Below are 18,672 nucleotides of genomic sequence, written 5' to 3'. Positions count from 1 at the left end.
CTGAACCTGTCAATGCTCCGCCTTCATGCATGGAGACTGTGCGGTGACAGTTGACAGCTTCCAACCTTCTGCCCAAAGTGTGTAATGTAATCTTTGTAGACTGGCATCCCTCCACCAAGACAGTATTTGCCGACTGTTGGAACAAGTGTATGGTTTTGTGTACAGCCAAACAGGCTGTCCCTTTATCTGCACCCCTTTCCCAAGTTCTTTTGTTTATCTTTACCCTGGCCCAGGAGGGCTCTGCATGGAGCGTGTTGAAGGGTTATTTGTCAGCCATTTCTGCTTTCTGTGGCTGCCAGATCAGCCTTCCTTCTTCAAGACCTGTTTTATAAATAGGTTCCTTAAAGGTTTGTAACACTTATTTCTCTCTATTTGTTGTCTTGTGGTTTTCATTATTTTTTCATTATTTTTTTATTATCAGTGTTTGTGTTGTATGTATTTTGTTAGAGTTATTTTAAGGGAGTCTTACCCGGAAGCCAGGCAATGTACTGAAATTTGTATATGTTGAATAAAATATTTTTTCTATGATTATATTGTAACCATTGATGCGATATTTTGTTAACTAGATAGGAGAGTTTCACTGGCTGTGTTTTGAGTTTTGTTCCCTGGAATCCTCTCCTTATCAAATCAGGGACCCCTTGCGTTTTTTTACTTAATTTATAACTACACCAGCAGAAGATATCATTGCACAATAAATATCCCAAACTATCTCTGAAAGCGACACTACACAGTTTTGGACTACGAAGAAATCCATATACATAATCATCAAAATGATAAATTTTTTGGAAGACTATAGCCATCTAGCACAGTAATTCCCAACCTGTGTCAGGGCCTGGGGACTCCTGGGGGTCTGCGAGACCTACTCTGGGGGTCCACAATTACTTAAAAAATTAAATAACATTAACTGATGAACAAAATGTATATAGATAAACAAGCTAAATGTAAAATTTCACAGTTTAAAATGTTCTGCATATGTGAAGAAATTTGAAATTGGAGCCTAAAAATTAAGTTAGTATAATCAGTTTGATTTGTGAGAGCGGTGTAAGTGCATCATACAGAATAGAGTATGGACGATGAGTGGCCACAATTGAGTTTAGAAGCACTCCAAATTTCCTTTTAAAATTACAGTTTTGATTTCAATGATATTTGATTGTGAATTAAATAAATTATTTGATCATTTTTGTCTTTGTTTGATGAATGCTTGTATCTGTTTTGTTTGTATATAGTTTAGCAATTCAAATCATCGAAAATGCTTAGACCAGGTTACCTGGCTTCCAGCAATAACTGATTAGGGGTACTTAATGCTAATAGTTCAGTGGTAGTCCCTGGTTTCCAACAATGATTAAGCAGGGGTCCTCAGAAGTCAAAAGGTTAAGAATCACTGATTTAGCAAGTGCCATACCAATTCCTATGCAACAAAATGTATGCATGCTCTCTACAAACATAATACACCCCGGGGATAATGGAATCCTTTTCTCCTAAAAGTCTTTTCTTCCTAAAAGTTCATCTAAATTTCCTCCAGATTCAAAGATGTGCTCATAGTCGTTCCTCCCCATAAGCTGAGTATGAATTACAGTTTTTACCTTAAGAGCACAAATACACCTATGTTTCCATTCCAGGTAAAACTCCTAACTGTTTATGTTCCAATTCTTCTTTTTCTAATCTATTACTCTGTTGGTCCAGCCCTGACCTCCATCTCATTCCGTGGCCCTGCTTCTATCTTCCACTTCGTCTATACATTTCTATTCAACATGAGTAAGGGAACAAGTAAAATTGTGCCTATGGGCATTAACAGTAAAAAAGCGTTGAAAAAACGTTGCAATGGGTCTGAAAAACCCCAGACAGTGTCTGGCACCTAGGCATTAGGATGTGGATTCAAATGTTTAAACAAAGGAACTTCAGGAAAAAAAACATAATTTGAAAAATAAAACTCAAAATGACCATCTATTTAAAAGACTAAGCAGAAGGCTGCTAGAAATACCGTGCGTGAGGGAAATATGGTGGTAAATAATCCCCTCCACTACTGAAGCAGGCAGTTGTGTACAGACATTACAGTCCTTAGCACCCATAGTATCAATACATTAATAAAGCAATTTAAAACAAGCATTTGCATAAAAATTCCCCTTTGAAGTATCTATGTGCATCGTCGTAAAGTCAAAAGTATGCATGTTCCCGACAGTAGAGGCTTAGGTTTAGTTAGTTTTGAAGGGGTGAGTGAATATAATCCTACAAAATGATAATCCCTACAACAATTTCTATGAATACACCAGGTTCTATAAACCTGCGTCTACTATAGTTACTAGCTTCCATGACTTCACTACAATCAGACCGTTGAGTAGAAAATAACCGCAAATGGGATTTCTTTGTGCGTTTCTACTTGTGCAACTGCCAAAACTGATATCAACGATGAAATGTGATTAATTTATTCACTAAAGTATTTGTGAGTCTTCTTCTAAAATGACTCCCTTAAGCACCTTCTGCAGCCTCAGGCATCTTCTCAATTCTTTTAAATTTAGAGCCTGATTTAGAGTTTGGCGAAGGGGTTACTTTGTCACAAACGTGCTGGACACCTGCTTGCCATATTACAATCTACATAGGCTATAATGGGATTGTAATACGGCTGACGGGATATCTGTCACCTTTGTGATGGAGAAACCCCCTCTCCCAAACTCTAAATGGGGGAACACCATTTCCACCTTGCATCATTGATCCTCCCTGTGGACCTGAAACTTCTTGCATTTCACTCACATTACCTACATATGGCAGATTCTGACCTCCTGTTTATGACGCCTTCATTTCGACCAACATGAACATTTCTCCCTATTGTTTCTGTTTTATGTCCAACCTATCAACGCATTATCTAGCATATCTCAGAAATCAAATGCTACTGAATCATCATACTAATCTTAGGTCGCCATCCCAATACAGACCTGATTACTGAACTACCCATGTTTTTTCCTCCAGGTTTTCCATCCCGCTGTGCTGTTTGAACACTTGCAGCTATCTCTCATTTTAAGCATGCACTGTCTCCTCAGGTTCCTGTGTGGTCCTGTCAATCTTTACCCAATTAATACCTTTCACAGACACCTTCCCTTTCAAAAACGTGATCATCTGTTGATACTTTTTCATTACCTTAGACGATGGCGCATGAATTATAAGGTTTCAGTGAGGCTCTTTCTTTGGCCATTGAATAGTCACCTTAAACTGAGCCCATAGATCACCGGGTACCACAATATCAAAACAAGCATTTGCAAAACAACGGGTCACGCATTTGCTCGAGTTAGAGCTATTCGCATTTTAAACTCCTACCCGGACTTTTCTTGCCATGTAAACTGAAAAGTAGAACGGTTTCACATAAGCGAGCCCACGGCCACCATGAAGCGTGATGGAGACACATAAAAAGAAACAGAAGTTCACTCGCAGTGAAATGTATCAGCAAAAGTGCAATTATCCATGTAACTGGCAAAAGTGCAATTAGCCATGTAACATGGTCGATGTCATACAAAGCGCTCGACTACTGCCCAGCGAGATCGTGCTGCCTGTGAAATAAAGAGAAGTAGTCCAGAAACCATACGGGAAACATGGAGTCTTCTTTGTTTTCAGTAATTGGCCGGTGCGCTCGAGGAGTGTTAAACACCAGAAAAGGCAGGACGTGTGCAAGCCTTTCACTAATGAAATGAAGCGAATTGTAAAAGGCAAGCCCACAAACCAACCAAATTGATGGGTGTGGTTAAAGGACCATAGAGAGATTACACCATGGACAGACCTCAGAAGGTTTGTCATGTGCTTGACGTGCACGTCATGTAACGTCCTTGCATATAAACACAAGTTCATCCTCTTGGTAGGGAGCATGGCCTGGCACCAGTAAGACATGAGTTGCAACGCTCCTGGCCAACCCTAATCGCCTTTGCCTAATCTGGACCCCATAAAGTATAGGGGTGAGTCCTGCTGTACCCCAGGATCCCTGGGCCAGAGCTTTGGACACAAAGACATCCTGCTGGAATAGCCTGGAAGAAGCCACACCTGAGCACTGCAAAGTAACCCCCACCAAAATGGCAGTGCGGAAGAGGGTGTCACTCACTATACGGCACTGAAGCCTGCTTAACCCGAAGCAAGGGGGCAGAGCCCACAAAAGCAGAGCTGGTTCCGATAATCACCTTTGTGGCACAATGCCTGCCCTTACTTAGTCGCGGAGAGGAAGACAACACAATGTCACGGAGGCCTACGGGGCCTATACTAGTGCAGCTGAGCCTGTACTCGCTGAAACAGCCCATGCAACCCCACTCACCCTGGTAGCCCCATTGCACCACTAAACCTGTGACAGCTGCGAAGAGATGCCTGCGAATTCACAGCTCTACCCCCTGCTGCTGCGAAACTGTTATCACTCCCTGAAAGACCCCAGTAGGACAAAGAATCAGTGGGGTGAGACAGGGATCCCAACAATGTTCTTCAGAGGGGGGCACAGCCAACCTCCCCCGCAGCACTGATGATTCCGCCACATAGTGCATCAGGGCACACAGGGGAGTCCTGGCATGGTCCCCACCCTGTCAGATTATGGTCATACCTGTCTCCCTAAACAGCAAGCAGTGCTCCAGTGCTGAACTATAATCAGTCTTGCTCAACAAAGCATTGAGGATTCCTATTGGAGCTATAAGAGTAGGCACAACTCACTGGGCCCAGCTGGGCACATTAACACGACAACACAAAGAGACAGAGTGGACCATGGAGAATATGTGGACGAGTGATGGGGCATGCTATTGGTAAGGAACTTTAATAAAATTATGTGGGGACCTGACAATGGACAGTCAAACAGAAAGGCGCCCACACTCTGACATTAGTGCATGGTATTGAGGCCTAGAGAAGGGCAGCACAACCTGTGTGGGGGGTCTGACAGGGGGGTGTAGGAGAGGCCCCCTGCCTTTGCTGCCTTTCCCCGCAACATTCACCTTGCGCAAGTCGGGTCAGCACTAAACTCACCCCGCACACCCATACACTCATCTGCTAACAAACCTAAAACTAAAGATTTGTGGGAGCCCGGAGCTGCGCAGGTATCCGGACCTTCCTTATTACTGAGTAGAGCTGGGTTCTCACTGACTACCAAAACCAGTATCCCCTGTAGCACCAGCGGGTACAGCCCTACCTCCCACCTCCATGGTCATATCTAGATCGGCAAGTACTCAAAGAAAAAAGAAACTAGCGATTCTGGCCTGACCACTGTATAAATGTCCTCAAATATGGGACCCTTGCAGGAGAGACACAGTGGAGCCACCCTGAGCACTATTCTACAGACAATATCTGAGTCACGAGAAGTGATCAAGTTTAAAATGGATACCATGATAACCGACTAGGGCTGCTGAGACCATCACTGTCTAGTGGAGAGGGTCACTACAACAGAGCGAAAACTGGACAAACTCAACCCCAAGGTGACAACCATCTGGGAATGTCTCTCAAACATGGAAGGCAGAGTAAAGACATTGGAGATCGGAGCGGAGGATGCTGAGAAGAGGGCCAGAAGAAATTACCTTCAAATCATTGGCATTCCGAGCACTTTGAGGGACCTAGAGCTGACATGACCAGCTTCTTGGAGACTTGGCTGTGCAGTGAGGTGGCCCAGGAGGGCCTTCCGCCATTCTACGTGCTTGAACATGCCCACAGAGTACCTGCCCAGTCCCCGCCACCGGGTGGGCCCCTAGACCACTGGTGGCCAAAGTATTACACTTTAAAGACCATGACCACATTCTAGCCCAGGCCCGACTCAAAGGGGACACCAAACCAAACCAAAGAGTAATTTTTTTCTAGACTTCACGAGAAAAGTGCAATTGCAAAGGGCCTCATTTGTGGATGCTAAAAAAATTATTCAGGAAACTGGGGATAACACATGCCATGTTATTCCCTGCTCCTAGTGACATATAAGGACAAAGTGCACTTTTTCACTTCCCCATCCCTGCTCTGTGACTGGATTGAGCACTGTCAAACATCTACCATTGACAATCGGTAGAGTACCTGAAAATTGGGGAGGAAGTGTTAAAAAGCTGGTACAAATGCAATCCCATTCCGCTCACAAACACTGCAGGAATGCCAGAAAGTAGTGGAGGTGGTGGCGGCCATAAGTGAAGCAAGATCCAATCCTCCCTCAGAGATAGGTGACATGGAACTGAGGGACTCAGACTCTGACCATGCCTCAGTCTCCTCCCAAAATTCAGATATCTTTCTTCCACGGGTCACACCAGGCACTGCTGATGACCTTATTTAATAATGATGGATTGGATGGGATGTAGTAGCTCTGCATTGATGGCACAAACAAAAGAGGGGGCAAGTTGTGTCGTACGCCTGGGCTCTGATTACTGGGTCTGGCCTGGGCTGAAATATCCTTACTGTTTTCTGGATGGTGTGATGTGAAGCCGGGAGACGCCTCATCAAGTTCACCCCTTGCCTTGAAGTTGTACGCATGATGAGTGCTCAATTGTTCAATAACTGTTTGATGGTTTGACTAGGAGACATTCTGTTCTTATCCTGGAGTTGGGGTACTGTTGGGTTTTTTAGGCAGACTATGGGGGTCATTATGAATCCAGTGGTCGGTGTTAATGTGGCGGTAGTACCGACAACAGACTGGCAGTACATACCGCCACATTATTACATTGGCGGGTTGGATGGAGCCAACCTGCCAATGTACCACATCGACCGCCATGGCGGTAGCAGCCGCCGGGCTGGAGCTAACAATCTCTAACCTAGCAGTCGCTACAGCACCGCCGCCGGCATTATGACCCTGTCTACCGCCATGGTTTTTGTGACGTTCGTAACGCCACAAAAACCATGGTGGTAGGCCCTACCAGTGACAGGGAATTCCTTCCCTGTCACTGGTAGGAGGCCCACCCGCCCAACACTCCCCAGACAACCCCCACATCACCTCCATCCATGCTCCCCCTCTTCCAATCCCCCCCCACACGCACACTCGCAGGGACACACCACGCATTCACACACTCAGTCACACAGGCACACACACATTCATACATGCATGCATCCATTCATTCACGCACACATCCGTACACACATCCAAACTTACACACATTCACATTTGCATTCATACATGCAGTCCCACATGCACACACACGCAAGCAACACTACACACTGATGCAAATTCACAAACACACTCAAACATTCATGCACACCCCCCCCACACACACACACACACACACACACAAAACACTCCTCAACCCCCTCTCTTGTTGGAATCCCGACTTACCTGAATCCAGGGGGTCTTCCGGCAGGGGACGGGACGGGGCGTTTCTACCACCAGCGGTAGTAGCAGTGCAACCTGAACACCGCCCGCCAGCATGGCCACAGCCGGATTTCCGCCCTTCTTGTGGCGGAAATCTAGCTGTTGTCATATTATGGCGGATGGATGTTAGCCGCGGCAACGATCTTTTGGTGGCCGTCGCCGCAGCGGTAGCCAGTACATACCGCCAAAGTTGTAATGTGGGCCTATATGTTGTACTGCCTCTGCCTCCATCGTTGCAACCTTTGTGCAGTGGTATGAGGTCACTGGCCTCTATAAAGGCTGGTTCCCTGGGTCGGCAGACCCAGAGCACAGCTTCGAAACTTCCCCTTTGCAACCCCCCTGAAACTACAGTTTCATTAGCTGGAATGTCAGGAGCCTGGATAGCATGGCTAATAGCTACAAGTTTAAACCATACCTAAAGAGAGGGTGAGCCCATATGGCCCTTTTGCAAGAGTTCAACCTCACTGGCCCTGAGAGGGACGCACTATGCCAGCGATAGGTATATGCCACAACCTATTTGGCATTTGCAAGGGGGGTCCTGGAGTACCATTCGGAAGACCAGCGAGTTAATTGACGCTAATGGGTGATATGTCCTCGTGTTGGGCCATCTTGCAGATCGAGCATGACCATTGTTGGCATCTATACCCCAATTCAGACCAGGGTGGGTTTTGGCTGACTTATCTCGGACTGTAGCACCATACCTGCTGCAGACCTTTTTACTTGGCAGGGACTACAATACTATAACGGACCCGATACTTGATCACTCTCATCTACAACAGGGCGATTCCCCCTTATTACGACTAGTGCGGACGTTCCTAGACTGGCAGCAGAGATGGGGCTTAATAGACTCCTGGAAGGCGATTACACCCCGGAATTAGAGACTACGGGGGTCATTCTGACCCTGGCGGCCGTTGACCGCCAGGGTCACCGACCACGGGAGCACCGCCAACAGGCTGGCGATGCTCCCAAGGGCATTCTGACCGCGGCGGTTCAGCCGCGGTCAGAAAGGGTAAACCGGCAGTCTCCCGCCGGTTTACCGCTGCCCCATTGAATCCTCCATGGCGGCGGAGCGCGCTCCGCCGCCATTGGGATTCAGACACCCCCTACCGCCATCCTGTTCATGGCGGGAAACCCGCCATGAACAGGATGGCGGTAGGGGGTGCCGCGGGGCCCCTGGGGGCCCCTGCAGTGCCCATGCCAATGGCATGGGCACTGCAGGGACCCCCGTAAGAGGGCCCCACAAAGTATTTCAGTGTCTGCTTTGCAGACACTGAAATACGCGACGGGTGCAACTGCACCCGTCGCACCCCTGCAACTACGCCGGCTCAATTCTGAGCCGGCGTCCTCGTTGCAGGGGCATTTCCGCTGGGCCGGCGGGCGCTCTTTTGGAGAGCGCCCGCCGGCCCAGCGGAAATGTTTGAATGGCCGCCGCGGTCTTTTGACCGCGGTGCGGTCATTTGTCAGCGGTACCTTGGCGGACGGCCTCCGCCGTCCGCCAAGGTCTGAATGACCCCCTACTTGTTCTATTCCGGAATGCACAACTTGCATGTAAGACTGGATACCTTTCTTTGCTCCTCAGGAGTGCACAGGAATGTCCGTCACGCAGAATACCTCTGTTGCATGGTCTCTTACCTCAGCCCTTTCTTTGGACTGGCACACAGAACTCTCCTGCATCCCTTACTGGTGCCTTTGGACGGAAACCCTATAAGTCCTTGTGTTTATTGTATCCATAGGGGAGGCCATTAGGAATTGCTTTACAGATAATGCACACTCAATGAAATCGCCTTTGATTTGGTGGGATGCTTTCAAATTGGTGATACGGGCCGGTGCATTGCTGAAGTGGTGGGGGTTCAACAAACTGGCAAACGAAGTAGAAACATAAGAGAAAACCTTGAGTGAGCTAAAGAGGGCTTGCTGTGGACTCCAGGGCTGGAACAACAGCTCCTGGACGTGAAAGAGCTACTGACGGCTGGTCCAGAGAAGCTTTGGTACTTTGACCACTGTGAATACATAATCTGTGCTCATGCTGAGTGCGACAAAGCAGGAACACTGCTATCATGGCTCGCCCACTCCACTCTCTGAAGCTCCCTAATACTGGAGGTGGAATCTACCACCAGAGAGAGCCATTACGGACAGAACAACATTAATCAAAGGTTCGAGGATCATTATATCATCTTATATGTGTCCCCCTTTGAATCATCACATGGGGCCTCAGTTGACTTCCTGAGACCAGTGGAATTATCGCTCTTGGGTGAGATGGAGGCCGAGGGATTGGGAGGACCTGTCACAATACAAGAAGTCTGTGCTGCTATTAAGACAATGGCAAGGGGTGCAGGTTCCCGGATAGACTGATTGCTGGTGGAATTTCATGTCACTTACATGGAAAACTTAGCACCCAAGCTGGTTGACCTCTACGCTGCCGCCCGAGAGGCAGGACGTTTACCAAATACCACCAGCAAAGCCCTTGTAATTCCACTACTGAAAAAAGGTGGACCATCCAAGATGTTAGAGCATACCACCCATTGTCAATGTTAAGCATAGACTATAAGATCCTGGTGACTCTTCCCACACATGCCCACTCTCATACATGTCCACCAAAATGAGTTTATCCCAGGGTGAAATATTGCACCGAAAATTTGTAGGCTCTTCTCCATTATGGAGACTACGTACCCAGAAGAGAGGCAAAGAGGTGATAGTCTACATCGATATTGAAAAGGCATTTGATAGCCTACAATGGGACTACTTATACCAGGCAATGGATAAGATGTGGATGGGACTGGGTTTCCTTTAGTGGATTAAACTCCTTTACTCAGAGCCCATCATGCATGTTGGCACAGCCAGAGTAATATCTAACTCCTACATGGTGGGGTGGAATACAAGACAGAGTAGCCCTCTTTCCTCGCTACTGTTCGAAATTGCAGTCTAACCACTGGCTAGCAGGGTGCGCTCAGAGGCATTCTATCGGGGGACTGGATCGATGAGGTGTCTCCCACCGAATTGCGCTATATGCCGATGACATGCTCCTGTTCCTCTGCTATGTAGAGGATGATCTGCCTGGGGCAATATTGCCACTGGAGTATTTCAGCAACAACTCAGGCCTCTGCATTAATTGGCAGAAATCGTATCTGTTCCCCCTGTGTCGCCACATGCCCCAGCCTCAGGACCTGCCTGGGCTTTCATGGGAAGGGACCTGCATGAAATATCTGTGAGTTAAAATTTACCATGAACCCCAGGAAATCCTAGACAGCAACATTGGGGCAGCCATTAGATCACTCTGCCCAAATCTGGATATTTGGAAAACACTTCCTCTATCCATTGCGGGACTGATTGCAATTGTGAAAATGGTGGCACTCCCTCTAATGTTCTACTTTTTTTCTACACTACCGATTTCCATTCCCAGCACAATGTTCAAAGAGGTAGACTCGTTCCTGATTGAACTTACCTGGGGAGCAGCTAGGCGTGAAGTAGTGATGGCCAAGCTGTGCCGGCCTAAGTCCAAAGGGGTGGATGGTGACACCAGACCTTGAGGCTTATTACCTAGCGGCCTGGGTCCAGCGGTTTAACCAGGGGCTGCATTCACAATTACACCCTGAAGAGGTGCTCCTGAACGGAGCCCCGAGTCTTCACGTATTGCTTCAGAACCTACTGACACCCTGATGCCCCTTTGCTGAGGGACCCACGGAATTGGAGGTGGCCTGGTGCTGCTTGCAGCGTTGCCTGCAATGTACCAGAGCCCACCTATCTTACACTGCACACATTCCGTTACAGGGATCAGAGGTCACAGACGGACGGGAGGAGAGTGCTGCAGGGAATGATGGAATGGACAAAATTCGGCATCACCTGAATTGGAGACCTTTATAGAGACGGAAAGCTACTGCCGTTTGATGATCTTTCAGAAGCATTTGAGCTGCCCAGAGGGCAGTTCTTGCTTCATTGGTTGGTGGTGGTGACAATACAGAACTGTTGGGGAACAGGAACAGCGGAGACCCAACCCATCAATGTAGTCGGGTCCTCTGCACAACAAAGGGCAAGGTTCGAGAGATTACTAATGGGCAGATATCATTACCCCATTAGTAGAGTTGTGACAAAAATGGGAGGACATCACACTCCCGATCACAGACGCAGACTGGAGCACAGTACTGGCTAATACACATACAGTTTCATGCAACACGAGATTCAAGTTAATAAACCTCTATTTTTTGCATAGGGCATATCTTACCTTGGTGAAAATCATGGGGACATTTGGAGCACCTGCCTCAACTTACCTCAGATATGGAGAACGTGAAGCTGAGATGCTCTACATGGTGTGGGCCTGTCCTGCTCTACTTGAACTCTGGGAGGGGGTGATAGAGTGCATTAACAAGGTTACCGAGTAAGTGATCCCCTGCACCTCTCTAGCGTGTCTACTGCTGGGATTCCCATGGCCAGCCAAGTACAAAGTAACCACTAAATTTGTAGGCCTAGCCCTGATTATCACCCAAATGCACAATTACGATGTAATGGAAGGCCACGGGAACCGCCAGGTGTTCAAGTGGAGAGAGGTCCTCATATTGTGGGCTGGATACGAGAGCGTAGTCCTGTTTGGGGAATTAAAAATGGGTTGCAGTTTGATAGACGAAGCAAGGGTTTGGGGAAACTTGGTATAATGTTTGAAAGAACCTAAACCAGATTCCCCTGAGAGTCCCCTGATACCTACACATAACTCAGAGGTCGCCTAAGACTAGATGGTCACAAATATGCGAATTCTTAGGTTGCACGCTCCTATGATCTTGACTGAGTAGTGACTCTGCACTGTGCAAAAGAGATAAACTGTAATACACCATATTAACTAACACGAGGCACAGGATCGGAGGGGAGGTATGAGGAGGGATGGGGAAGTTATCCAAGTATTCTAGAAGTGGGTTGATCTCCAGTTAACACCATGTACGAACTCTTGTTTGCAAATTCTGCAGGCTGCATTCTACGTGATTTCTTTCCCGAATTGTTAAGTATACCAATGTAAAAATGCAATAAAAAAAGTTTCACTGTGAGAAAGTAGCCTCTTTCTAGCATGATTCCCCCCCACTTTTGGCCTGTTTGTGAGTGTGTGTCAGTGTGTTTTTACTGTGTCACTGGGATCCTGCTAGCCAGGACTCCAGTGCTCATAGTGAAATCCTAATTGTCAGTATGTTTTGCCTGTCTCACTGGGATCCTGCTAGTCAGGACCCCAGTGCTAATAGTTTGTGGTCTAATTTGTGTGTCAGTAGTGCTTAACTGTGTCACTGAGGCTCTGCTAACCAGAACCTCAGTGCTTATGCTCTCTCTGCTTCCAAATTTGTCACTATAGGCTAGTGACTCTATTTACCAATTCCAATTGGCACACTAGACCCCTCTTATAAGTCCCTACTATATGGTATCTAGGTACCCAGGTCATTGGGGTTCCAGGAGATCCTTATGGGCCGCAGCATTTGTTTTGCCACCCATAAGAAGCTCAGACAAACCCTTTTCACAGGACTGCCACTGCAGCCTGCGTTAAGTAGTGCACACACTATTTCACAACCATTTTCACTGCATTTAAGTAACTTATAAGTCACCTATATGTCTAAACTTCATTTACTGAAGGCTAGGTGCAAAGTTACTAAGTGTCAGGGCACCCTTGCACTAGCAAAGGTGCCACACACTGTCCAGGGTCAAATCTCCGGACTTCGTGAGTGCGGGGACGCCATTACACCCGTGCACTACATATAGGTCAATTCCTATATGTAGCTTCACATTGGTAACTCCAAATATGGCCATGTAAGGTGTCTAAGATCATGGAATTGTCCCCCCATTCCAAATCTGGTATTGGGGAGCCAATTCCATGCATCCTGGGGACTCCACCATGGACCCCCAGTACTGCTAAACCAGCTCTCAGAGGGTTGCACTGCAGCTACAACTTCTGCCACCTCACAGACAGGGTTCTGCCCTCCTGGGTTCTGGGCAGCTCAGTCCCAGGAAGGCAGAACAAAGCATTTCCTTTGGAAATAGGTCTTACAGGCTTGAAAGGGGTAGCCTCCCAGAGACTCTGGAAATGCTTTGAAGGACACAGATGGTGCCCTCCTTGCATAAGCCAGTCTACACTGGTTCAGGGACCCCCAGTCCCTGCTCTGGCACGAAACTGGACAAAGGATAGGGGAGTGACCACTCCCCTGTCCATCACCACCCCAGGGGTGGTGCCCAGAGCTCCTCAACTGTGTCCCAGACTTCAGCCATCTTGTGTTTGAAGGTGTGGGGACACTCCGAGTGGCCAGTGCCAGCAGGTGACATCAGAGACCCCTCCCGATAGGTGCATACCTGGTTAGGTAGCCAATCCCCCTCTCAGGGCTATTTAGGGTCTCTCCTGTGGGTTCCTCTTCAGATTCTGCTTGCAAGTTTCCATCAGGAATCCTCTGCACTACTGATTCATCCTCTGACCTTGGATCAACCGCAGACTGCTCCAGGAACCGCTGCAACTGCAACAAAGTATCCAGAAGGGCTACTTTGACTCTGCAACTTCAGCTCCAGCCAGCAACTGCAACAGTTCCCACAGTATGCACTCTCTGGGGACTCCCTGTCTTCACCCTGCACCAGAAGGACCAAAGAAATCTCCCGTGGAGTGACGGCAGGCACCTTCTACCTTCTAAGACGAGGGCCGGTTCTCTTGGACTCCTCTCCTAGCGAGAGCGTGCTCCTTGGAACTCAGGTGGTGGACTCTTTCGACACAGACTGTCCTAAGGCCCTGCTGTCCAAATGTGGAGGAGGTAAGAGCTTGCCTTCCCCGTTTGCGACAGTACCCCTGTGCACCACGTCATCTTCACCTCCTGAGGCCTCTGTGCACTAATTACAAAAGTCCTTTGTGCACGGCCTGGCTCGTGTCCCCAGCACTCTATTCTGCAACACTCAACTGGCTGAGTTGTCCTCCGGCGGCGTGGGACCTTCCTTTGTAGTGCTGCAGCAACCACAATTTGCACTTTCTTTGTCCCGGTGTCCTGGGACCTCCGTTTGTGCTGCCTGGTAATCTGTGGGTTCCCTCCAGTGTTGGGAGCCCCCTCTGACTCCTTAGTCCGTGTTGAGGCCCCCAGATCCCTCATTGGTCCAGGCAGTGCCATTTTGATGCAATCCGCAACATTGCTTGAACCAAGGCTTGTTGGACGAATCCAGCGCTGCAACTCGCCTGCGTACAACATCTCCTCGTAGGACATCCTTTGCATCACGCAGGAACCCACAGCCATCTTCTTTGGTGCTCTTCTGCAGTCTTCTTCCAACCGGAGAATCCTCTTTTGCACCATCTTCTAGGTTGGCAGGGGCTCATGTCCTTACTGGAATCTTCTGCGACTTCTGGACTAGGTCTCCTCTCTTCACAGGTCTTCAGGTCCAGGAATGCACCATTTGTGCTTGCAGTCTTGCTTGGTTCTTGCAATAACTCTAATCATGACTTGTAGTGTGTCCTAAGGAAACTTGCAGTACTTTACTCCTAATTTCGTGGGCTCTGGGGTGGGTATTTTACTCACCTTTGTGGTTTTCTTACTCTCCCAGCGATTCTCTACACACTACACTTGTCTAGGGGGGAATTTGTGATTTGCATTCCACTTTCTTAGTATATGGTTTGTGTTGCCCCAGACCTATTTCTTCCTATTGCATTCTATGGTATTTTCTATTGTTTGTACTATCCTATGACTATTTACTTACCTTATTTTGGTGTCTAGTGTATATATTGTGTATAATTCTTACCTCCTGAAGGAGTATTGCCTCTAAGATATTTTTGGTCTTGTGTCACTAAAATAAAGTACCTTTATTTCTGGTAACACTGAGTATTGTCTTTTGTTGTGTATATGTACTGTGTAACTATAGTGGTATTGAAGGAGCTTTGCATGTCTCCTAGTTCAGCATAAGCTGCTCTGCTACGGCTACCTCTATCAACCTAAGCTGCTAGAACACTACTACATTTCACTAATAAGGGATAACTGGACCTGGGATAAGGTGTAAGTACCCAAGGTACCCACTACAAACCAGGCCAGCCTCCTACATTCATCCACTTGTCTATACAAGGAAAAGAATCAAGATTTCCGAAGATCAATTCATCGGAATCCAGTCTTATCCTAGCCACATCTATGGGTCTCTCCTTAGGTAGTTGAATCTCCCTTGCGAACTTTGATGTTTCACCTTCTCCACAGAGCACATTAAAGAAGCTGACCAGATCATCTATATCCTGCAAACTAACACCCCCTCTTGGGCTGCTACTTAAAATATGCTATGGTGAGTTCCAAATGGAAATGTGAGAATGTTGGGGTATTGGGCACGCTTCTCTATAGAAGTGAGTCATATTTGTTTAGCATCGAAGACACAGGGACTTTATGTGGGGGGCTACCTTAGTGGGGATAAAAGGCATTCTCCCTGTCTCTCCCCAAATCTGGGTCATAGGGATTTTGTTTGAAGCATTTCCTCAGGTAGGCACTGTCAAAGATTGTGTTATTCCACCAGATGTCCCTGATTTATACATAGGAACCACTGGACCAATGGTCACAAGAGCAGTTATTGCATCTGGAGCATTAGGGTCGGAGGAATTCATAGGGGCATGAATCCCTGAAACTTCTCCAATAGGCATCTGATTTGGGATCACAGGGGCAGTGGTTTCTACAGGGTTTCCACCGGTGGTAACTCCACTCAGACCATCAGATGGGGTAACATTATAGGGAGGTGGATGAGCGAACAACAGCACATCCAAAAAGTCATCACTACCATCAGAGTCATCTGATCCTGGGCCATCCATTGTATCCTCTCCTTTCGGCTTTCTTTTTCTCTTGGCAGGGTACAGCCTTGTTCCCTAAACTATTTCTGTTTGTCACTTTTTCTGTTGTGCATCCCACTTAGCATCAGCACAACTACATACTCCTCTCCTAGCTTTACTCTGATATTTCTCCTTAACGTTTGCATGGGCAGAATACTTCCAGGCATTAAGTGCTTCATATTGTGCAGGTATAGGGGAAATCTTCATCTTGTGCAATACCCTTCTCAAATATTCAATAATTCTCAAATTAAATGTGCCATAGTGAAGAAATCTCAGTGTACATTCATTCTGTGTGATCTTATGCCACTGGCTCAACGAAATGCATGTATGGAACCCTACATCTACGGGCTTCTAGCGGCAGTTCTTCAACCTTCACCCTTTTCAATAACGAGTCTAACAATTACAAAACAAATTTTATTTCAAACAAAGGGGTAGTCCTTACTCAGCAACAATGAACTCTTATTCGACACTGGTAGCCAATCTCTGCACAGCACCTTATGCTCTGGCCTATCACAGCGTGACTCTCAATGATGTAACAATCAATGGCAGTGCAGTACCTACACCAACCATCCAATCCCAACCCAGCACACTCTGACGCAATACTTGCTCCTTGCAGCAGTTTGCCCTTTTTTACAATTTCACAAACACAACCTCTCACAACACTAAGCAAGCAGAATAAACAAGACTTTTGTCTCCTCCACTAAAGAATTCAAAGTATTCAATCACACAAGGAATAGTCCAAAGTAACACTTTCCGACTTATGCATGCATGCACAGATAAAATCTGGAACAGCGGGAAATCACTAGGACTAGTGCATTTTCTGCTTTGTGCAATAGGATCCACCAACACCAGTCAATATTGGTAATCTCACAACTAAGTTATAGCCCCTATCTCAATGGTGCAGTCAACTGTACCTCACGACTAATACCACAAACTTAATAGACAAACTTACAACACAAAATGCATATCTATTACGGGATCTTGTACTATGATTAGTCCAATAGCAACTTCAATTGATAAAAAATAAATGCATCTACATCTACACAACAACTCAAAATGCCACTACACCACACTGCATAACCGCAAGCTTGGCATACACAGTTGCAATGTGCAATCCTATCAATACTCATTCTTGCTCCTCAGCTGCCACAACTTCTGAACCGATGAACATCACCAATTCTCCAAACTGGGACATGAACTTTAAGGGCTTGGACTGGGCTTGGGCAAATGTAGATTGCGTGCAAGGATATACTCAACTCCCTTCACTTCAGGGACTTACCATCTGACTTGCTTCCATCTGATTGGCATGCAAATATCTGCACCTCAATCTTCTAGTATAATTGTCAACTATATTTTCCCATTGGTCATATGGACCTTTGTTATTTGGCCTGAAGCGTTGTAAGGAACCTATCATCAGAAATGCATTTCATTTTTCCGAAGATAGTGTGACTCTGTAATGAAGATTAAGAATCAATTAATTCCAGTACACAGATTTATTTTAGGACATTAATCCATCCAGTGTACATGCAAAGTAGACATAAATCCAGAAGGTACAGCAATATCGTTTGAACGCTAAAATGTGCCAGTAAGTAAAATCGTAATAAAATGAGATACAAAATAGTAACCTCCACAATGCAAAGAACCCCAATTGTTGCAATAAGATGTTCCATAAAGAAACTTCCCTTTTCCCTTTTCTAATCTAAAGATAGGTTGAGGTCAAATTTCTAGAGGCGATTCCTAGCCGGAAACATAGAAGGTCTCATCATAGAGATGAACTTCTGTAGAGGTTCAGGGAAATATAGAGAAGTTTTTAGCATGAAGCCATACACTTAAAGAAAGCTCAACAAAGAGATCCGATCCCTCTCAGAGTCAAGGGAAAGTCTGCCTAACTAACTGTGGAAACACCAACTAAATATAACCAGTATCCTCAAAAACTTTCATATCGCTCTCCCACCAATCAAATCAAAATGAATGAAGGGATTCAACATTCTCCAATGTTTTCATCTCCTCAGAATTAAGTACCCTCCTGGTACACCTAGGCCTCCTTTCACCATTATTTTTCTGATTTCATTGCCAACTTCCTCCCTGCAGGCCCCACTATCAGTTGTTATAAGCTGTTCTCTAATTAAAAAGAAACTTGATAATGCACCTGCAGAAGAAGATGTTAACACACTGGTAAATTAAACGAAACTTTTTCAAGAAAGGCCTCATGTCAGGTTAAGCTTTCTCGAAAAACAAAATGGATGCCTGTTACAATATCATATACATATATATGTTGAAAGCAGTATTCAGTGTTAAATTTGAATCTTCAAATATGGTTACAGCTACAAATCAAGTTTTATCCTGCTCATGTATACAGCTTTAGTATTGTAATAGATAAGCCGTATTAATTTGATTAAATGTAACACACATGTTAATGAAGTTAAACCACACGCTTGAAATAAATGTTGTATATGGGTATATAAAGCCAACAATGTGAGTTTGAAGTTTCCAAATTCAGTCTGCCACCAGCAATTGTTCTACAGGTGCGGAATCTGCAGGTAGATAGAGTACTCACCATAAAGATCTGTACTGCAGTAACTATATATATATTTGTGTATATAGATGT

At 46.2% G+C, this 18,672-nt stretch overlaps 1 protein-coding gene across 2 annotated transcripts in view; it reads left to right on the top strand.

Annotated features, from left to right (window-relative positions):
• The window catches only part of GLB1L2 (galactosidase beta 1 like 2), a 746,782-nt gene that overhangs the window by 680,287 nt on the left and 47,823 nt on the right, over positions 1 to 18,672 (top strand). The window lies entirely within an intron of this gene.

The sequence above is a fragment of the Pleurodeles waltl genome, chromosome 3_1 (assembly GCF_031143425.1).
Source record: "Pleurodeles waltl isolate 20211129_DDA chromosome 3_1, aPleWal1.hap1.20221129, whole genome shotgun sequence".
Classification (NCBI taxonomy): domain Eukaryota; kingdom Metazoa; phylum Chordata; class Amphibia; order Caudata; family Salamandridae; genus Pleurodeles; species Pleurodeles waltl.
This window is presented reverse-complemented; position numbering and strand designations above follow the sequence as displayed.